This window comes from Coloeus monedula, assembly GCF_965178545.1.
Source record: "Coloeus monedula genome assembly, chromosome: 5".
NCBI lineage: Eukaryota > Metazoa > Chordata > Aves > Passeriformes > Corvidae > Coloeus > Coloeus monedula.
Window position 1 is genome coordinate 46,781,195 of NC_138785.1, and position 22,109 is coordinate 46,803,303.

General features: G+C 39.9%; 1 protein-coding gene across 1 annotated transcript in view; it reads left to right on the forward strand.

Moving 5' to 3' along the window:
* DLC1 (DLC1 Rho GTPase activating protein) overlaps nt 1-22,109 on the forward strand; it is a gene marked incomplete at its 5' end in the record, with an annotated part of 203,640 nt that overhangs the window by 155,395 nt on the left and 26,136 nt on the right. The gene's annotated exons all lie outside the window — the stretch shown is intronic.

Here is a 22,109-nt window from a genome sequence, read left to right on the forward strand (position 1 = left end):
CTGCAAACATTTATGCCCTCCAGTTTGAATATACCCTTCAAACCAAATAGAATTGCATACATGAATTTGTATGAATGAGGTTTAAATTCCTTTCCATCCTGAAATAAACAAAGTCCTTTCTAACCATGGAAGGAGATCTTTTAAGATGACAAATATTATTTCATGTCAAACAGACCAACCCATCACTATTGTCTGGGCTTTCCATAATGCTCTGCAATACATTATAGAGTAGCTATAAAATGTTAGGTAGCTCTCAGATTGGTTTAGATTATACTCTGTGTGCTCTGATAATGTCTGTCCTAACATAACTAATTGCTATATAAAGCAATTCTAGCAGAAATTCATCAGGACACTTGAAGACCATTCTCTTTCCTGTATCATTTAGTACGTTTGTTTATATCCAAGTGTTGAGAGCACTGGATATCAACTGGTTCCACGGAGGCATTAAATTAATTGCTAGATTTGTGTTACTACAATTGCAGGCACAGTTTACTCAGTCTGGCAGTAATCTTGTCTCTCAGTCTTCCAATATTTACATTTTGATTTCTAGATTCTCAGTTCCTTCTAGAGAATCTAGAAACTCAACTCTCAGTTCCTCCTTTTGGTCTGTATGCTTTTCCCTCATTGGGGATCACTATCCAACAGCTCTGGATCTAATGTTCTGCCTCCTCTTTACCTGAGTTGGCCAAAAGAATAGAAGATAAGGAAAGGATCTAAGGAAGGCACTTCTACCCTTGCAATTGCTATTTGTAGAAGCTACCTATAAAAGGGAAAAGAAGACAGACAGAAATGGAAGGAAAGGAAATGGAAAAAAAAAGCTGGAGAGATTGGCAGTAGGTGAAATAAATACCCAGAAGAGGTGCTATAGAAATGAAGGTGAGAAATTCTTATTCAAGGTGCAAAGATTTTATATGGCTTAGTGTGAGAACGGGCGTTATCATAAGGCAATGCAGGAAAGTTATTTTGCCCTTTATAAACAGATGGAGCACCCAATAATGCTAGGTTAGCTAAAAGGTTGCTCTGGTGGGCAGTAACTCACTACCTCAGAAGCAAATCTAAGGACAAACTGTTCCTGCTCTCATTCTGTATGCTAGCCAGGAAGTTTCCCTCATGGCTCAAATCTCATCATGAAGTCAGCTAACTTTGTGAAATGCAACAGAAATAGCAAAGGAGACAAGCTACTGAACACTTCAGATATCTGTCTAACATAGAGGTGAACACCAGTTTGGGCATTTGGTTAATTTTCTACATATTTGCAATCACATAATCTTCTTGTCTTTACTATAAGACCACATTCAATACAGTACATGATTTTGGGATATCTGGCTCATAATTTTTTGACACAGGAGACTCTTGACCCTAGACCAAATGACATGTGGCTTTTATTTCCAAATATTTCCAAATACTTCAGTTCACTTCATCAGCTCAGAAATTCCATATTCTAACCTGTTAACATCTAAATTTTCAGGATATTTTTTATAGATTTTTCTTAGTGCTAACACAGATTTATATTAAGGAGCTGAGAGGCAAGCTTAGATCTTAGGTAATTAAGTCTGTAAGGTCAATATGACATGCACAACAGATTCTAAAAATCTACTGGTAAATCAGTTGGAAAGTTTTGAATATACACCTTTCAAGTCATTGTTTATATTTCCTGACTAAAAATCAGAGGCCACGAGTAGTGTTAATCTTGAGATCTGTAGTTGGAAAAAGTAGCAATTCCTCAGCAAAGAAAACTGAGAGTATTTCTGTACTCTAGTGCTGCTAATGAGAAATACAATTCCCTGAGTGATGTAAAGGCTCTTGTTTCAAAGGAGGGAAAGTTCTGGTTTGAGCATGAAAGGTTCAGGATGTCCTTTCATTGTTAATCACTTTCCCCATTGATCCTAGCACAAGTATGTCCCTGGTTGCCTTGAATTCTCTGAAGCTGTGATCAAACAAAAAGCAGGTTAGCTCAACGAAAATTTTTTCCCTGCATTACTTTTCTCAAAATGGATGCTTCTTACTTTAAAGTTCAAGACCAGAAATTATCCAAGCCCTTGTTAGCACTGCATCCTATAAATCATGTTGTTCATAGTTTTAACTAGGGCCTATGAAGAAACAATCAGGTTCTATATCTACTTAAGGCTTATTGTTTTGTACCACCCATCATATGTACTAATGAATCTTCAGTAAAATCACCGGAAACAAAAGACACAGAAAATCCAAGGGCAAAAATATTTTGAAAACATCAGGGTATTTTTTCCATGTATGTAACTTCTTAGATGCCCACAGAGCCCATCATATTACTGTGCAGCTGGCCACTTGGTGGTCATGGAAAAAGAAAGGAGTTCTTCAGAATACATTTGCTGGTATAGTAAAGGTGTCATACAGAAATGTGAATCATTTGCTATAGAATGAAATAAGATAAACTTTGCCTGTTATCAATTTCTTGTGTCTAACAGTAACTCCAGTAGATGCTTAGCTCTTGCAAATTACTGTGCAACCATAGGCTTTAAAAAAGGCCAACTACAACAGGAGAGAATCTGTTTTGTAGCATGTTTGATTTAAAATAATAGAAAGCAAGTATAGGGATTACTTTGTTGCTATAGTGACAGAACTCTTGTAAAATTTACTATAACAGCATGGCAAACTCAGTTTATCAGGTGTACTGCGCAAGGAGGTTAAAGCATTCTCCAATCACTGCTGTCTTTGCATTTTGAAGTTGAATGCAAAAAAAAAAAGACATTTCAGAATATGAGAGAGCCCTGCTTTTTCATATATTCCCAATAATAAGAAATAGGGGTTTGGGGCTTTTTAATTCAGAATGTAGGTATTTAAAAACTGCTCCGGGCTAAGATTAGATATAAGATATTTACCTCTCTCAAGAATTAACTAATTTACCATGTCTCTTTGTAAAATGATATGAAGACAAAAGTAAAATCTCAAAAAGAAGGAGAGTAAAAAAGGTAGCCCTTCATAATGTGACAGTGTTGAAATATGAAAGCAAACTAACCACTTTCCGTGTTTCTTTTTCTTGTGGTCATGTAACAGAATATGAGACTTTGTTTTTAAAACACGGAAAGCTCCTATTAACGTGTCAGTCACTTCTAGTCATTGTATCATGTTCACAAATAATATCATGCAATACTTTCACCTTGTAATATACTGGCATAAAAAGAGAAATGTAGCAAGAAAGAGGAGGAGGCACTTTTCAGCTAAACTGACCATCCATTTAGAATTCATAATCCCAAATTTTAAAGTGATGAATGAGCGCCTCAACAATTCTGTTACTCCTCCTAATCCTCATCAGGTCCTGAATCTGCTGATGAAGTCCAAACAGCCACTTCTTTCTGCCTGATCCCCTCCCCTTGCTGGCTCTCATTCAAGTCAGGATCACATTTATCTGAGCAATATACACCTAATAAATCTTCTCCAACTTAGGTTGTTCTTGCTGGCACGACAGTTAGCTTCCCCCTCCACTTCTCTTGTCTTTCCTCAGACATCATTATGGGTGTTGACACTCTAGCAAGTTACTTAAGGTGCTCTTAAGTAACTGTCTGCATGTACACATCTCCCAGTAAAAGGCAAGGTAATTGCTGCTATAAGCTGGTTTTCAGTTACAATAAGCAAGAGCATGAGCATGGAGAATGAAAGTAGCAGCCAAACTAGCAATCTGCAAGAGGATTTTTATTAGACATAAATAATAATAATCTCATACAGTGCTTTCCACAGTACATCTCAAAACACTTTGCAAAAGAGGCATGTACTATTCTGCCTAATTTATCTAAGGAAAAATGAAATATGAGAAGGGGAATAGAAAGACCAAGGCTGCCTGATAAGTTAAAACAAGACTGCAGATAGGTATTTTGAGTCTCAGTCCACTGTGCTGTCAAGAGCAGGACCAAGGATTATGAATCTATTATGACTTACACTAGACCTCACTTTGCTCACTGGGCTTACTAACATGTATTTTCCTTCTTCCCTGTCTCTATAGCTTCACATGATATTAACAACAGCTACTCTCCATGCTGTAATACCAAGCTAGTACCTCCACTGATGAATGCTGATGTGAAATTAGCAATCACAATGTATGTGTTCCAGTTGCCACAGTTATCATGCTTTATTGAGTCATGAGTTTAAAATTATTTCCTGAGTCCTGGAGATTACCCCAAGGCTAAAACAGCAACAGTCTCTCGCATAATGGGTCAACTGGTCCAGGTGGATGCATGTGCTTATTTCCTCCAGAGGAAATAAGTTTAATGAATATAGAGTTCATTTAGCTAAAAAGCCTTGGATCTCAGAACATGGAAGACGGAAGATGGAAGTAACAAAAAATTTGCTTTTGAAAAGAAATTTTTCATTGTTCATAAATTTTTTACTCAATATAATTAAAAATACCCCCAATCAACCAAAGAAAACCCAAACCAAACCTTCATTTCCTTCCCTTTTACTCCTTTTAACTCCAGGTGGGCACTGCATGGCTTACACAGTCTGTCCCAGGGTCTCATGCTGAAAAGTCTAGCATCTCTTGTGTAATATAACAACACAGCTGCTTCATAAACCAACTTTTAACCACTGTTTTGACATGTTTAAGGCATTAGCCTTTCAGTTTTCATCTACTTTAGTGGGCAACTTACATCTTACATCTTGTTTAATGAAAGGTTACTGTTGTCTCTCTGTAAAAGCTGACCTTTTTTCTTCATCAGACTGGAGGTCATGCATGAACACAGAATGAAGTTTAAAAAAATGCATCTTACCACTGGAATGCTTTGGAAACCGGTGGTTTTAAAGGCAGAAGGTAAAATCTACCTGCTTTAAAAATGAAGAGTGAAGAGCAGGTTGGTTTAGTAATGATAGAACACAGAGTGAAAACAAGAGAATTGTTCTGAAAAAAAAATCCCCAGGCAACAAAAATTTGAGCTTTATTTCCTGCCACCATTTTACACCATCATCAAGTTGCTCACCTTTTGTAACATATTTTGAGTTAAAGTGTGCTTTGTGCTGTCTTCCTCTCGCACTTCATTGCACACCGTGATTTATAAGCACAGAGGAAGAGAACTGGGGTGAGAACCCGAGCACCAATATTGCCTTTTAAATGTCCCACAAAGAAAGGAGAGGGCTCAGAGATGACTCCAGGTGCCATGGAGCTCTGCTGCCACACAGCCACCAAGGCAATTACCACCATTACACCTAGGGATGGTGCCTTGGCCAAGACAAACCTTCATTAAAGCTTTCTCTAATGTACTGTAACAGTCACTCCCCTTAACTTACATATCCATTAGGTCTCTTTCACTCAACCATTTTTACCACAAACATGCAGAGATTTTAATCCTGATAATTTTTGTGAGGCAGAGATCAATTGTGGATGTTGTCTTTATCAGTAATAGTACAGTTCTTCTGCATCTTTCTTAATATAAGGAAGAAGGACTTCTATGTGTCACAAGCCATACACTTACTCTGGATCATCTCTGAGCTTTCATCACAGGTTGGAAATTCTAACCACACTCCTCTAAGAACTTCTAGAAAATGTTTAGTTTACCTACTTTCCCTACTTTCTTGAACACTAAATTCAGTTGGTTATTTTTGCAAAGGTGAATCACCTCTTAAAGGTAAAAATATAACTTTCAATTGAAGGGAAGGCCGACCCATTAACAGCAGAAAATTCTGCAGTCTTTAAAAAATAAACCTTCACCTGTGACAGCATCTTAACCACAATATGGAAAGATACCCCACATCTCCACCAATTTCTATAAACCAATGATATTTCAGGTAAGCTAAAGTGCTTATCCCCTGTGTTTAAAATTGAATGAAAATACTTATTTTTTTTTCTCCTCCTCTTTTATTTTTCCATATTTATATTTTATCAAATTGTATCTTTGTCAAACTCTTTAATTCTACTTTTATTTCTTATTCTGTTGTGCATTCATAGAAAAGAGTCTTTCTTAAATACAGTGTGAAGTTGGTTATTTAATTTCCAACCTGAACTGTTGAACTCACAGTGTTTGATGGCATTCAAAAGTAGGCAAAAACACAGAGCTCTTGCCTCTTGTTTTAAAATAGCTATTTATATGGATCACAAAGAATAAAGCAAGGTTAATTTTCTTTTGTTTTTCTGTTTAAAAAAAGGGGGAAAACACCCAACTGAATGCTGCCTGGGATCAGCTACAAGAGTCTATTATACATGACAAGCTGATAACATTTCTAATAGTGTTCATTTTTATAGGAAGATTTCTAGAGCAGAGAGCCCATAAATTACAAGCCGTAGAGCAGCACCTCTTTGTGCAATATAGTGAATTTACTATGCATCTTGTTAAAAAGTATTTGGGGTAGATGCTTTCTTTCATTTTGTGGTTCTCAAGTAGGTGAAACCATGTTTTTTCTTCTCTGGAAGCAAGGCACTGTTAGTATCACTTATCTCTGCAAAGTGATAGTGCAAACACTCTTTGTCAAGAGGCCTGAACAATTACAGATTTCAAGTAATTACTTTCAGTAAAGTGGAGTGCTAGAAAATTCAGACTTAATTATTTCACTGACAATGGTTGGAACATGAAAATCCTTTGGGCTGTGGAAATACTACGTACAAATATACCCCAGTCGACAAAGAATCCAAGCCCAGAACCAGAGGCCTGGAAACTCAGTTTGAAACTGCTCCATAATCTATCATGCTGTTGCTAAGAGGATATTAATACTAGCATTTAGAGTTGCAGTCATGTGTCTGACAATCCTGTATTTGTACCAGCAGGTCAGTTGACTAATTGTGAATTGGAACTTCTCTGTGTACTGCACTATTTAGAGGAAAAAAGGATGACAGGGGTACGGTTAACCATTAAGGCATTTGGGCCTGGGAGGGAAAGCAGAGGACAATCAAGTCCTTATTATTAGATGCCTTCCTGCAAATCACTCCCTTATGCAGTTGCAACAGAAGGAGAATTCACCTTTTAAACTGAGTAATTGTGCCTGTCGGGCAAACCTTTACAATTACTTTACCATCCAGCAAGAGCTCATTGATTGCATTAAGGATAACAGTACTCCACAGAAACAATCCTCTTTGGCAGGCTACTTCCAAAATGCTGTGTCTCTGTCAGGCAGCTGCCTGCTCTTTGAATAGCCAGAGAGATAAAGAAATAAAAATATTAAAGGCCAAAGCTCTCCTGATTTCACAACACTCTGTAAAGCCGGATGAGTGATTAGGGTGGTTGTAGCCTGTTAAACACCCATGCCTCAGGTGGAATGCTCCTCTGAGCACATTTTACAGCGACTGTGAGACTGGTGCCATGCTTCAGCTACAAAAATAAAGCCCTATAGAATTCCAAGTTAAAATGCAAGCCCGAGTGACTGTATGTCTTTGGCAGTTGATAACAAACTACAATCACAGCCTTTCTCTTTTAGATTACCAGCAAGAATCTAATCCAGGTCAGTGATAATCCTCCAGCATCTATTTAGCAATGATCCCAACAGACAGACTACTCCATCACAAAAATCACTGTTTCTGACATGGCTGCAGAGACTGAATGAGGAGATTCCTCCTTTACTGTGGAAGCTAATTAGCTTTGCAAGCAGAACAGGAGTGCTGAACTAAAGCACAAACATAGTGTTTCATCGTCAGCATCATCGTTCATTTGCTATTTAACAGAGTGGTAGAGGGGAGAATGATAACCCTTGATTTAATTACTGAGAGTTTCCCATCTTCTGTGTCTGAGACACATTTGTCAAGTATTCACCAATCTTATCACTCACCTCTCTCAGAATCCTCAAATGAAACTTTGACTTCAAAATCTTGATTTGCAACTACCACACAACCCTTTCAATGTGGATTTTACTTCACTCTTGTGCACATCTCCTTTAATTTTTAGATTTTTTGAGTTCCCTTTCACAACGCCAAGTCCTCCAAACCTTTCCCATTTTTTTCTACGAAGTCCATTCTCTCCTCCTTCAAAAGCTTCCTGTGGGTCCTATACAAAAGCTTCCTATACAAAATGAAGGCTTGGTCCAGGAAGTAGCCTAGGCAGTCTGTGTTTACAGGAACAAATCCTGATTTTTACAGAGGGTATTAACTTGACACTTGGTGGTCTCCTGGTTCCAGCATTATTATTGTGATATAAATGCCTTTGGGCCAGCATGTTTTCCTACATGTTCTTGGTAATTTTTTTTCCTTTTTTTTCCTCCTTTCCTTTTGAGGATATGTTTTGGAGAATTCTTTTTTTTTTTTTTTCTGAAATTCAGACTGAAAATCACACACAATATTCAACCAGCATATTTCATCTTGTGAGGACCACTTGGACACTTACTAGTCTACCAACTGCATAAAACTAAGGATAATACAGACAGAAAGCCAATTAAATTGGGAGTAATTTGGCTGTTCAACACCTGGGGCATAGCGTATGTCTGTCTTCACCATACTAGAGTTAGGAATTAACATTTTACAGGCCTGACCTATCTAGTAAGCATATATCCTGACCTTAAAAGAAGTATTCAAAAATGAAAGTAAATGTGGCTATGCCAAAAAGTGCGCGAGCCAGGTTAGATATGAAGAGGTAATTGATTAAGCAGGTAACATATGTAAAGTTAAGCTTGAAGATATAGTGCATTTCCATCCTCTTCTGGGCTATTAAAGTAAATTAATGTCCTAGAGCTGTGTAGGGGTTTCCAGAAACAACACTATAATGGCCAACTGGCCACAGTTTGCAGCCTCTAGAAGGGGGAGATATTTATTCCTCAGGAAGTTGCCAGCTCAAGCATCACATTATGTATACTTTATATCTGTATTCATAGCACAGAAATGACAAATGAATGTTAGAATAACACCAGTGAGTATAAAATATGATGTTGGCTTGGAAGAAAATGAACCAATCATAATCTTTGACAGGTCCAGATATCTTCAAATTTTCACAATATATTTTCCCATGCTTATAGTTTGGCAACTGCTCAAAAGTACCTGTTTTGTGCCATTTTAAAGTCTTGAATGTGCCAACCAAGCAATAAGCATTCAAAAAACCTTCGCAGAATATAAAGGGGAATAAGTGGTGTAGGGAGCAGGTTCCAGACACAGAGCTGTGAAGCCAGGCTTTGCTTCACTATCTCCAAGACTTGCCTGTGCCTGTGCTGTGGTTCCCATAGGAAAAACGCTTGTTTTCCATCCAGGTTCAGACTCAGACTCTGATGGTGCTCTAAAATTTCACAGCACTCTTCAGCACGCTTTCTGGAGAGGGAGGGACTGGAATCCCCTGGCCACCCGGCACGGCTCGCTTCTGGCTGAAGGCTCAGCATCCCCCATGCCTCGGGCTGCTCAGGCCATTCGAAACCTCTCCAATTTAACACCAAGGAGTCATGCTGGCTTTTCAGTTAACTCTCTTCTCTATGTTTCCTGGAAAAAGTATTGAGAGCTTTGCCGACTGTTTTTTATAGAACTGGCCACTGCAAAAGCTGACAGCCATTAAAAACCAAAGGAACAAAATGCACATAAGCCATTAGGTCGTCTTTGACTTCATTACCTTTGGTTCGTGCAATTCCCCTGGACCCCCCAGACGTGCAGCGGAGGGACGGGGGAGAGGGTGCGTGTGTGAATGCATGTTCATGTGCGCGCGTGTGTGTGCGCATGAGCGTGTGCATGTGTGAGTGCATGAGTGCGTGTGCCGTGTGCCCGTGTGTGTCACCGTTCTCTCGTGTTTAGGGGCCGTGACCAGGCAGGGGCCGGCTCGTGCCGCGTGCCCCCGCTCGGGGGTCTCTCCGGGCGCGGCGGGGGCGCGGCGGGGGCGCGGAGCGGGCCGGGGGCGGGGCGGCCCCGGGGGCGGGGGCGGCTGAAGGGGCCGGGCGGGCGCTCCGCTGCTCCGCGGCCGGTGTCACTTGCAAGCCGCCGCCGCCGCGCAGGCAGGCGGGCAGGCAGGGGCGCAGGCAGGCGGGCAGGCAGGGACGCAGCCAGCCGGCCCCGCAGGCGGTCCCGCGGAGCCACCGCGGCCGGCGGAGACCATGATCCTCACACGTAAGCTCGGGGATGCCTCTCCCGGCCCGTTTTTGGGGGGTGGCGTTGCCGGAAAGTGCTCTGGGGTAGCGCGTGGGGCAGAGCGGGACGGGGTCCCGCTGGTGTTATCCCGCAGCACCCGGGAAGGCAGCGCTGGCAGGGGGTGGCTGCCCCGTCCCGCGGTGCGGTGCGTCCCCAGCCGCGGGTCTTGGCCCCGCCGGCCCGTCCGTGTGCGCGGGGGTCAGAAGCGTCGTCGGGGCAGCAGCAGCCCCAGGTGAGACGGGAGCGCTGCGGGAGCCCGGGATCTGTGTCTGGGAAGCGCCCGCGGCGGCTGTGCTCGGAAGCGCGGCCGAAAGGGTTAATATGCAGGAGCTGAGGCGCGGGGGTACCGCGGGCGCGGAGCGGCGCTCGGGATGCGGCCGCTCCCTGAAGATCACCGTGGTGCATCTCTTTCTTTTATGGTGTTTTTTTTTTTTTTTCCCGTTTGCATTTTTTTCCCCCCTAATTTTTGTCTCTCTCTTTTTTGGGTGTTTTCTTGCTTTTCTGGGAGCCCTTGCGAGACGGGAACCGTCGAGTTCCTTTTGAAGTTCTCCGTAATTAGCCCGATGGCCTCCAGGAGCCCGGTGGCTCCCCCCGTGCGGCGGTGGCCAGCCCTGATGTCACCCCCGGCGGCTTTGATCCCGGTGGAGGAGCAGCACCTCCTGCCAGACGGGCTCACCCCTACCCCCCCTCTTCCCTTTTCCCTTCTCGAGGAAAACAGAAAGCCGATGCCTTTTTCCAGTCGGTCAGTTTTACGTTCCGTGTCACCCTCCCTTTCTTTGCAAACCACCAGCAATGGCTTAGTTCCACCGAAACTGTGAAGTTGCCGAGCGATGTGTTGCCATTAACCTAATGAGCTCTGTTGCCAGTCAAGGCACTTACTATTGGTACAACTGGTTTTTTTAGGCGTTTTTGCCCCGTCATATTTTCTTTGGGAAAATTTAAAGAAATAACTGCATTTAAACAATGTATTCAACTAAGTCAGAAGGTTCTGCCTGATGTGTCATAGTACTTAGCACATCTGATTTGAAAAGACTGAGGAATGCAATTTTATCTTAGCCATCAATTATAGACGTTTTTATTTTTTTTTTTCAGGAGTAAGTGTGATCTGTTTGAATTGCCCTGCCCTGATCAAGAAATTCCTAGCAGCAATTCAGTAACAATTCTTTGAGTCAGGTTATGTTCTAAGGCTGTTTGTAGTGAACTTCAGGAAGATAATAGGCAGATTTCTTATGAGTATGAATCTGTCAACAGCTCAGTGCCAGACTGATTCAGCATCTGTCTGGCAACCAGGCTCTTGCTGGCTGACAGCACATGGAGTTGGTATTAGGTGTGTCTGTTGATTCCACAGGGGTAGAGTACTATCTTGTCTTCCCAGGTATTATTACTGCTGTCCTCTAGGCATCCTGCTCTGCATCTCCAGTAGAAGCAACAAACAAAAAGAAAAAGGCTGAGATGGCCAGGAAGTGGGATGGATAAAAAAATGGGTTTGGGTTACTACTTCAATTTGCTGATGGAATTGTAATTAGGGCTGAGATTCTTTGATTAGAGAATACAGTATATGCAAGAGAAGATATAGATATTATTTTGACAAAATTCCTTTCAGCTACAAGTTCATAGAAATCAGAGCATTTCAAGCTACCTTTAATGGCCTCTAGGACTTCTTGATCTCATCTTCTAAAATAATTTGGGTTGTTAATTGATACTTTTTTTAATCAAAATGAAGTGCTGATACATTGTTTTAAACACATAACTTCCTAAAGTCATTAAATTTCATTTCCAAGTGGCAGCTAAAAGCGAGAATGTATCTGGTGGTTTTATTTGGGTTTTATTTCTCAGTAGTGTAGATTCAATCTAGGATTTTTAATTCTCGAGTCAGGGTCTTCTCAGCCACTTCTGCAGCTGCCTTGCTGGGCCACAGATGAAGACTGATGCTACTCATGGAAACTCACAAGTGCCCAGTGTATTTTGCCTCTGGTGGGGGTAGGAAAAAGGTACTGTAGCTGTACTCATGCACTAATCTCGAATGTTTATATTAAGATTCCTAGAAAAAGGAGATGAGGTGGCTTGGTTTTACTTTTCTGGTTCTTCTGATTCATTACATTCTAGGCAGTGGTTTGTTTGAGGCATCTGAATTTATGAGTTCCACAAATATTTAGAGATGCAGTCTGCACCATAAAGTTTTTTTCCTAGGCAGAATACCACAGTATGTTATGTTTGGGCTTCTTAAGAGATTCAGACTTCTCCTCCAGTTCTCCTCTGATTGGAGTTGTGCTACTGGCTTGAGCATAAACACAATGCACCCCTTGGCTGGTTAAAAGGAGACAGAGGAAGAGAACTCATGTGCTTAACAGGATGGTCCTGTACTGTAAACAAGCACTTTTCATGCTTAACTATCCTTCCTAGCGACAGGAAGAAGGAAATGAGGCTATGCAAAAGGACCCTGACACATTTCAGACAATACCAGACCCACCCTAGCATTCATACAGTATAGCCAGAAGACTTGGGGAAATAAAAATAACTTCAGATGTTTCCCCTTCCTTCTTGTGCATGTTATAGAAATACAGCAATCAAATGATCTGCAGTTCACAGAAAATTTGCTGGTTTTATGTCCACTAAATAAAGAGATTATGCCCTGTATAATTTATGTATATTCTTTGGGTATCATATGGTTCTGCTTACAGTTTTAATCTCAGTGTTTCAAGGTGAATTAATTACAAAATTCTACATTCTCTCCAGTAATGTAATGAAAGTAGATATACAGAAATTTTGGTAATTTCAGCAATTCCAGGCGTACTTCTTGCTTGTACCTAAGCAATCAGTAATTCCGCAAGGTGCAGGGTATCAGAATTGTCTTGCATGTTTTGTGATTTCCAAAGTTTTTTGCCAAGCTGTTTTTCACAGGGGTTTTTTGGGTTTGTTTTGTTTTGTTTTTTTTTTATTTTCTCATCTACCTTCACTCCTCCTGTTCGAAAGAAAAAACAAATTCTGTCTGCAATGATGCACAAGTCTCATGAAAGGGGCACAGGACTGGGCTGTGATTGGAACTTTCTGGTTCTTGTCACCGGACACTTACTCTGCCAATCTTGCTGACAGTGCTACCCTATCCCACTCAGCATATCTTTGAAATCATTAGGTCTCCTAGTACAGTATAACATTGGCAAGACTGGCAGAACCAAAAGAGAGTCCAGAATGACTTAACCAGCTAGTAATTCACTGAGTTCCATTATCTGAAAGTTACAGGTGATACTACAGACCATTCTAAACTACTTTGGTGCCTTTAGAGGAGTATCACAATCATTTTTATTTCCCAGGATGAATATTCTTTCAAATATTGTCTAGTATTTGTTTCCCTTGGGAAGGACTATGCTCGGTGAGACAGGATAAGGAAAAAAATTTTATCTGGTCTCTCTTCTAATGTAGACACAATAGGATGGCTCACTTATTTCTTGTGGGGCATTTTTTTAAAGTCCAAATGGTGCAGAGTTCCTTAGATTTGGGTTTAAATATATTTATTTTACGTTTGTCTAAATCTTTCTATTCAAGGGCAGTAGTCTGTGCTAAGAATGATTCCTGAGGAGATGCATGAAAGATTTGCTGAAGTCAGTCATGGACACAGTCTAATTTTCCCAGACCTGTTCTTGTAATTTACTGAAGTTTCAGGATTAAGAAAACTACACATGCACCCCTCCTTGCATTTTTGCATTTTTGCATTTTTGGATTGGTGACCCTGTGGACCCATAGAATTGGATGCTCTGCTGACCACCCTTCCCTCTGTTCTCCATGAGTTCTAAGAACAGATTTCCTGTGCACATAAGATACAAGAAACTTTCCAGCGTAAAGCTTCATGATCTAACTTAACTTCCCTTCTTCTTCCATCCATACTAGATGTGACCATTAGATCTTGTACTGAGAGAAGCAATTTCAAGTATGCAGTATCACAGACAGAATATTGTAACTGTCTCTAATATCTGAAAACAGGAGGTTCATAGTAATATTTGCTTTGGAAAAATCGTGTTTACATCTTTAATTCTGCATCAGGGAAGAAGGCATTTGTCTGTGATGCAATTAGCTTTATGCTGGGCTGTTCACTGCCACTGGTATTTTGTATCTGGTGTTGTACCATCCCCACAGGATGTAGCTCGGGACTGTGTCATCAATGATGTTGGCTGTAGATGGTTATGATGTAAAGGTAGTCATTCTTCCATACAGTTCTTTCTACATGCACAGGCAGTTTTGAGGTTGAGGCTTAACAAGCTCAAAGTAGTAACTGTCTAGAAAATCTACTTTCTTTTGTATGAACCATTGAGCCAGTTCAGATCGGTTCTTATACCATTGTTATTTCCTAGATCTGAACAGGTAGCCTACATTTTGTGCCTTTTTAGATGAAGTATCTGTCATGCTGTGCCTACTCACTTTTGCCTCCCTCGGGGCTGGAATGGCCTTAGAGTTGAGCTTCGCGCACTGTGCGCAAGCGTGCACACCACGAGCTTGCGGGCAGGGGGCAGTTGGAGGATATTAATGCTGGACTTGGGAGTAGCAATGGTTAATGTTTGCTCTTCAGTATGTTCTCAAAGGTCATGCTAACCAAGTAATTTCTGAGAGAAGAGAAGGTTAAAGTTATCTTCTATTTCCCACTCTTTGGAGGAGGATTTGTTTCTCACTCTGGAATCTGTCAACATGACCTCCATCAGAGGATTTGACTAACTGCTTTCTCTGCCCCAAATAATCCTCCTCCAAGACCACCCTGTGTTAAGCAGGCCAGATAAATAATCCACGTGCTCAATTATTTCTTGAAGGTTTTTTAAGTTACTTGACATCTTGTTCCTCTTCATCTGTGAACCTTCTTAAAAACAAGATGGGAGAAGACCATCTTTAACCTATAAAAAGAGTTGTTATTTGACAGGAAAACTGCCTCATCAAGCTATAGTTTTCTGATTAAACAAATTATTTTTTACCTTCAGATCACATTGGTTTTTAAATTTTTTTCCTAATTCTCCTGTATATGCTCAAAATCCAAAAAAAAAAAAAAAAAAAACCAAAACAACAACAAAACAAAACAAAAGCCTATTTAGGAGTAAATTATTAACTTGGTTTACAGTGTATACCAGGAGTTGTGATGATTCTTTTGTGTCCTAGAACAAGCTTTCACAAAATTATTAACAAGTTAGGAAGTAATGCAGCTAACTTTGAGCAGCTAGAATCATATTTAATGGTGTGAAAATAAGCAATAATTGCAATTTGTTACAGAGTGTATAGGGAAACGGCTTGACAGACACATGGGGAATATCCTTTATTTCAGTAGCCCTTTATCAGATCCCAAAATAATGTTGATTTGGTGCTTTTTGGAGCTGATCAGTTGTGCTAGGTCCTCTTGATGGAGGGAAGGACCTCTTGCCAGCCAGATCATGCTCTAGAGGTGGTGGTTGTGCCCTCTCTGACCTTCTGCCATCGGGCACTGTCCTTCCTTGTGCTCTGATGAAAACTTGTGTTTCTTCCCATGCTAAAAATAGTGAGAACTGTGAAACTGACCTCAGTTATTCCTGCAAAGGTTTTGTTGGGTTTTAGAGGCCCATGGATCCACACTGGGAAAGTCCCACTTAAGTCCTCTGAAATTTATGGAGGCTCCCATTGATTTTAGCAAGTGTTGGCTCAATCTCTAAATGTTTGAAATATTTTCAACAAATGTTGTTTCTCCTTTTATGTTTTGAGCTGAAAAATTTTGAAGTGATTTTGATATGCTGAAGACTGTGAATAGGAGGTTCAAGTTTAATAATTATATTTTGGTCCACAAAAGCAGTATTGTGTTTGCTGTGCTAGCAAGAGTATTGGTGAGCAATTAAAAGTACTATATTCTGTAATTTGGTATAGTTGGGAAGGAGGGAAAGTACATACAACCAACATACACCTCTGTGGGTATTTTGGAAACCAGTCACTTTTTTTTTTTTTTTAATTTTAATTTTTATTTTTATTTTTATTTTTATTTAGCTTTCATCAATAAGGAAATAAACAAACTTAAAACCTATCAGTGGAAGTAAGCCATTTGCATTTTTCAAAAGTTCTGCTGACCAAAAAAAAAGGGTATTCAAGCTTCCTGCTTTTTTTTCAGAGAAAACATCAATATATGATCTTAAACATCTGTTTCCTTACTTCTTCATCTGTTCCCACACAAATTCCAAACATACTCTGTTTCTTCTCCCAGTGACCTGTGGTTTATACATAACATCAACTGCATAGTTACTGTCTTGCTTCAAGGCTCTGTGACTTGAAAAAGTCAGTCAGTCCCATGTTTAACCCAAAGCCAGCAGGAGACAACACAAAGAGAGTATTTTTTTAGTCGTCGTCATATAGTTGTGGAATATCTGAGTAACATTCATCACCATTTCTAGGGGTTTTATGACTAGAAAGCAGTATATGTATTTCGTGTCACATATGGTTTCCCTCAAGAGTTTGTGAGTTCCCCTCTCCCCACCCCTCTGAAAGTTTTTAATAAGAGATATTTTCTTAAAATTGCACATGCATCCATACTGGCTTAAATTGATTGCTGAGACAGGCAGTGGTAAATGGAGATCACAGCATGTATCGTTTGACTGTAGAAGGTAAATTGAAGCACAGTGAAATACAGGAGCACATCAAAAAAGGCAGCTGCTATTGCAAAATGTAACTCACACTTTGAAGGTGAAAGGAGAAAAGTTACTCTCTTGGGTTGTTAGCTTTCACTTCAAAACCTGCAAGCTCATAATCAGTTTGAAAGCTATGCTTTATATTCTCTTGATCTCACTGGTTCTTCTAGAAATGCATCCTTCGTGGACTGAATATGCCAGACTATTCTAGAACAGTTGTATAAGGTTAGATTTTTCTCTTAGAATTAGAAGAAATACCAAATGTGTTAGAAATTTGCAAGAGCTTTTAATGGGATTTTCAGAATGCTCTAGTCTTTAGTGGTTGAACATTTATTGACAAGCTTCCCAAGTTTGTGTTTAAGGGCCTTATCCTTATAAAATCCTGTTCTTCACTAATTGCATTTTTGCTGTCTTTAGGCCTTTGCTATGTGCTACTTTCTTGAAAGGTGCACTAAGTCAATGATACTGCCTAAAGAATATTTAACAATATAAGTCTGAGAAAAAACAGACTTATAAGAAGGAATTTAATTATTTTCAAGCAACAGTCACATATCTTCAAAGTGGAAACCGTCTGAGGCCATGGACACAGAACAGGCTTACTCTTATGAAGTCAGTCATACTGTCCCAACTTTAAAGGGCTGCAGGCATATGACATTACACAGAACTGATTTATCATTTTCAGTGCCTGGCCTGCTCATTTGTAGACAGCTGCCATAGCGCAGTTATTTCCCCAGTTTGTCTCAGATTTCACATCTGCCTTCATGTATCTGTAGACTGAGTGGTTGGGTAGTGTGATCAGGTCTAATGTTGGGACCACAATTCACATGTCAGGGATGCAATTCAAGCACTAGGAAAAATGATTGCTTGTACTTGTGCAGTGGAATTCTATCCAAATAAGAGTATTTCTCACATATACCACAGCTGGTCTTAAAAAATATGATCCCGAATGATCTCAAGTTTCTTAATAGCTCAGGACAGTGTTTTTGAGTTGAGCAATAATTTTGCAAAGCACCAGAAGTTTCAGAAGGACATGACATGCAGGGAGAGATAATTTCTGATATAGACAGAAAAAGAGCATGCAAGCCATTTGCAGCCATTAAACCGGACCATCAGTCCTGGATGGGGAAGAACCCTTTGTGCTCTGTGTGCTCCATGTGCTCCTCTGTGCCTTAGAAAACATGCAGATAGTTTATGGAGTTTTAGGCATTAAAGTAAGGAGAGACTGTGTTCATCTCCAGCTTTCATGAAAATCTGAAATCATGTTCTCTGCACTGTATGGGAGAGCTTCTCCTGCAAGCTAATTCAGGAAGATGATTTTGTATTCAATTTCTACAAGTTTTTTTTTTTCTCTTCCAAAAGAAAAGTCAAATAGTGAATTTCAAATAGAATCACTTAGCTAAAAATTAGGACCAAGATGTAATTAAGAAGCTCAAAAAACCCAGGTTTTATGTATTACATTGAAGCAAACCTTAAGCAGTGAAGCCCATTTTTTTCTGAAATTTGATTTTCATTGTGCTGATTTTGCCAGTCTCACTACAGATTTTTACAAGCTTCTCTCTTTAACAGAGCCAAAAGGTGAGATGAGTCGAACTGATGTGTGGAGGTGCTAATATGATTGTAAAGGTGTCTGAGTTGAGGCAAGAGAAAACCATCTGCTTGGAAAAACTGTTCGTAATATGTTTAGCACTTAGGTGAAAATTGAGTCAATGCATGACTGTACAAAGATACATCTGCTTTGCACCTTGTCCTGAAGACCCTGAAAGAGCTAGTGCTTAAATTGCATGTTATTCCATGGAAGCAAAAAAGAAGAATGAAAGTAAGCAATGTTGCTATCTTAACTGGACTGCAAAGGTGATTTTTTTTTCCCTGAAAGAACATTACTGTGTGTTTTTATTGTCTATGGGAAAGAAGGTATCATTAAACAAAGACTATAGACATCTTACAGTTCTCCCTTCTGCAACTGCAGTATCAAGCAAGGTGTGAAATGAGATATTTTTGCTCTGAAGGTCTAAACTTGGGAATTTACAAGGCCAGGAACCAAGATTAGCCAAAGTTTAACAAAAAGGAAGTTAGACTTTCCCATTTTAATTTACTACTCTGGGGAAGAATTGAGTCCTCCTAATCCCCCTGGAAGTGGGTAAATAAGGACTAATGGTTCCCAACCATGCACAAAAGGAACTCCTATCCTACCCTTGATTTGAGCATGGAGGCCTGCTTTGTAAAACAGACTAACAAATAAAGCTGTTTCCAATAAAAATTTCCTGTTTCCTCTTTAACACATTTGCCTGCTGTTTGCTTACACGACACCAAGAATAAAGACTTCATTGTATTTCTTTTTGGATTTTTTGGGGATTTGGGTGGGGATTTTTTTAATTTGTTTTGTTTTAATTTCTAAGAGGTTTGGGATTTTTTTTGTATCGGGACACTTAGAAATAATAGCACAATTTCTTTCTTGCCAGCGGTTTTTCGTACAAGAACCTCCTGCTGCTGGGGGAGGGCACAGGATGCACGTCTGAAAAGCTGCACATACATTTCTTGCTTGGAATGCATACTGAATGGTAGTTTATTGTAAAGGTTTTAACTGGCAAGGATGTTTGATTCAGAAAGGAAGTGGCACTGCAGGGATGGAGTGGGAAGGAGGGAGTGAGACCAGTCCTTTGCCTGCAGCACCTTATCAGTTCAGCTGCCAGATCTTCATCAGAAATTGCTTTGCAAATTGTGGCTGAAGTAGGGCTTTCCTAAAATAGGTTGGAAAGCAGTGTAGAGTTCCTCTACAAGTTTCCTCTTCTCCCTGTGGCTATCAGCTGGCCCCAACCAAGCAAATGCTGTGCTTGATAGTGTGTTCATAGCTCAGATAATTATCTATGCTCTCATGGGATACTGAACAAAGGCTAATGAATGCTCTGTCCCTTCTAAATCTTTTTAGAAGAAGTTGGAAAACCTGATTTTGGAAGACCTGTTCTTTTTTTGTATCTTATTGTCTTGATTGCCATTGATCAGGATGACAAGGACTTACACATAAATATTCTTATGTCCACTTGGATATGAAACTGGCAGCTAGCAAACCAAGAGTCCCAGGGCTAATGCTGCTGAGCTGGAAGCTGGAATTTGGAAATTGTGGGAAAGAGCTTCTTCCTCTAGGGCAGTTTAAATGACTTGGCCAGAACCTCAGGTTTAACCAATGTATTTTATTCTCACAGATTCCAGTTAAGCTATGATAATGAACTTTTTACCTAGACGAGCTCTCAGCTGTTTAAATTTGTGTCTCTTATGTGAGGAAGCTTGTTCAGTGTACTCAGCTTTCTGTGCAGCTTTATTCAGTGCACCTTGGGCTGGATTCTCCCTCTGACCATATTTTGATCTGCCTGAATTTCACATACATAGAGTTTTGTTCATACTCTGGCTCATCAGTAGCCAACAAGGTTGAGAGAGGGAAACGGGGTTAAAATACTACCTTCCCATTTGTCTGGTCATACCACATAGGAGTACAGTCTAGTAGGAATCCTGAGTTTGGCCAGCTGGAGTTGGACAGAGGAGCTACTTTTTTAGGTCCCACCTCCACTCTATCACCTGTACCCATCATGTCCCTCTCTTACACATGCTTTGTGTGGATGGAGATGACATGGAGAGAGCCCTGGTCTCAGGGGATTCACTGGCCCCTTGTTCAAGATAGTACTCGAAACCCTTCACCCTTCCAAGGACTTGCAACAGGACTTGCAACCCTTTGCTCTTCCAGGACTTGCAACAGGACTTGCAACTTGCTCTATGAAAATGGGGTAAATATGGCTTTTAAAGGCTCTGCACTGTCTCGTACCCAACCCTAGGCATTTACATAGCCTAATCCATGGACAGAAGCACTTGTGTTTTATTGTTCCCTGGAATTCTTGTGGCCAGACAGGAAAACCTCAGGTGTTTCATTGCCCAGGTAGACTTCTTGGGGGATTCTCAAAGGTATTTTGAAAGCAAATATGCTCTGAAAATCCCAAAGGCACATGACACCTGGGTACCCATAAAATGTAACTTCCACATAACTGGCATATATATTTGTGGAAAAGATACACAAGGCCTCTATAGAGAATGGTAAAAAAAGTCAGATAAATGCATATTCATAATTTTCTAGCTCTAGAAATAATTTACGGGTCATATACCTGGGGCACTCAGTAAAGGACCTGTGAACAAATATTTAAACACATTGAACAGTGCCTGTAGTAGTCAGGAATCTCACACTTTTTTCAATTGCACTGCAAGCATCTCCCTGCATTTTTTTCTAAGTGCTTGTTATCTAGGATAATTTTTTTTCTAGTTTTAAATCAAATAAAATTCTCATTCAATCCAGATACTTCTGCAGAATGTGACCTATAAGATACTGCATTTTATTTTAAGTACTCTAAAAATTAGTTGCAGATTTTTTGCTTTACTACTTTAATTGCTTCTGAAATATTAATCTATCATGTTGTTTGTTCTTGCTTTAGCAGTACAAGTTTCAAATATGTTTTAGATACCTTTTTCTTCTTTATTAAATTTCCCATGTATTTCCGTAGCATACTGAAATTAAAATACTACTTTAAGCAAAACTTTACAATTGCTTGCAATTGGAATTGAATAATGCCTTTTCTTAATCAGTAGCTAAGTCAATATGTTGGTACGTGCTTGTTCTCATGTGGTCCCATAACCCAAAGGTGAAGCAAACACAAGTTGCACAAATGCCTGCTTGTCCTGACTTCAACAGGAGTGGATTTTTAGATGTTTATTTTTCTGGAATGTTGTGTTTTGGCTCACCTTAACCCCTTGGTTTGGATATGTGTCTTAGCCAAGTAGTCTGGCAATGCACAACTATTTCAGCGCTATTGTAGCGATTTGGAAAATTAAAGGGGATTTGCCATTGTTTTGGAGACGCTAAAAGGTGCCTGCCATTTCATCCAATTTTGTGTATCTATCTCACTGGGAATATTTAATAGCATGACAAAATCTTGTGATATTTTACTTATGTTGTGTTTGGCTCTTCAATGCCCTGTGTGCAGTAACCTGTATTTGGAGCAATTCTGAGCGAGCCCCTTTGTGCATGGTTTCTGTAGCAGGGAGCCATAGTATCCCCTCCAAGTAGGTAGCAAAATTGTGTACTGAGTTGTGCATAGTGAAGCTTTTGTTTCCTGGTCCATTAGGAACAGCGAATATAATCAAAGCCAGACAAACTTTAATCGTTTCTGATTTCTCATTGTTTGTTTGATCAGTTCTAAGCAGGGAGCTGAATTCCCAGTATCACTTTATTGAATTTTTTGAAGAACATAATTAGCCCAATCCATTTCTTCAACACTTGTAGAATACCCTAAATACCTTTTATATTTTTCTAGTTTGAGCTAATACGATAACATATTATTTATCTCTACTTCTATTAAGTAAAAAATGAATTTATATGTGATTTATTCACAGACTAATATTTCTTTCTTTCAGTGTAATGTATATGTGTGTGAATAATATAATTCTGTGGCATGCTGTTTTAGGCAGTG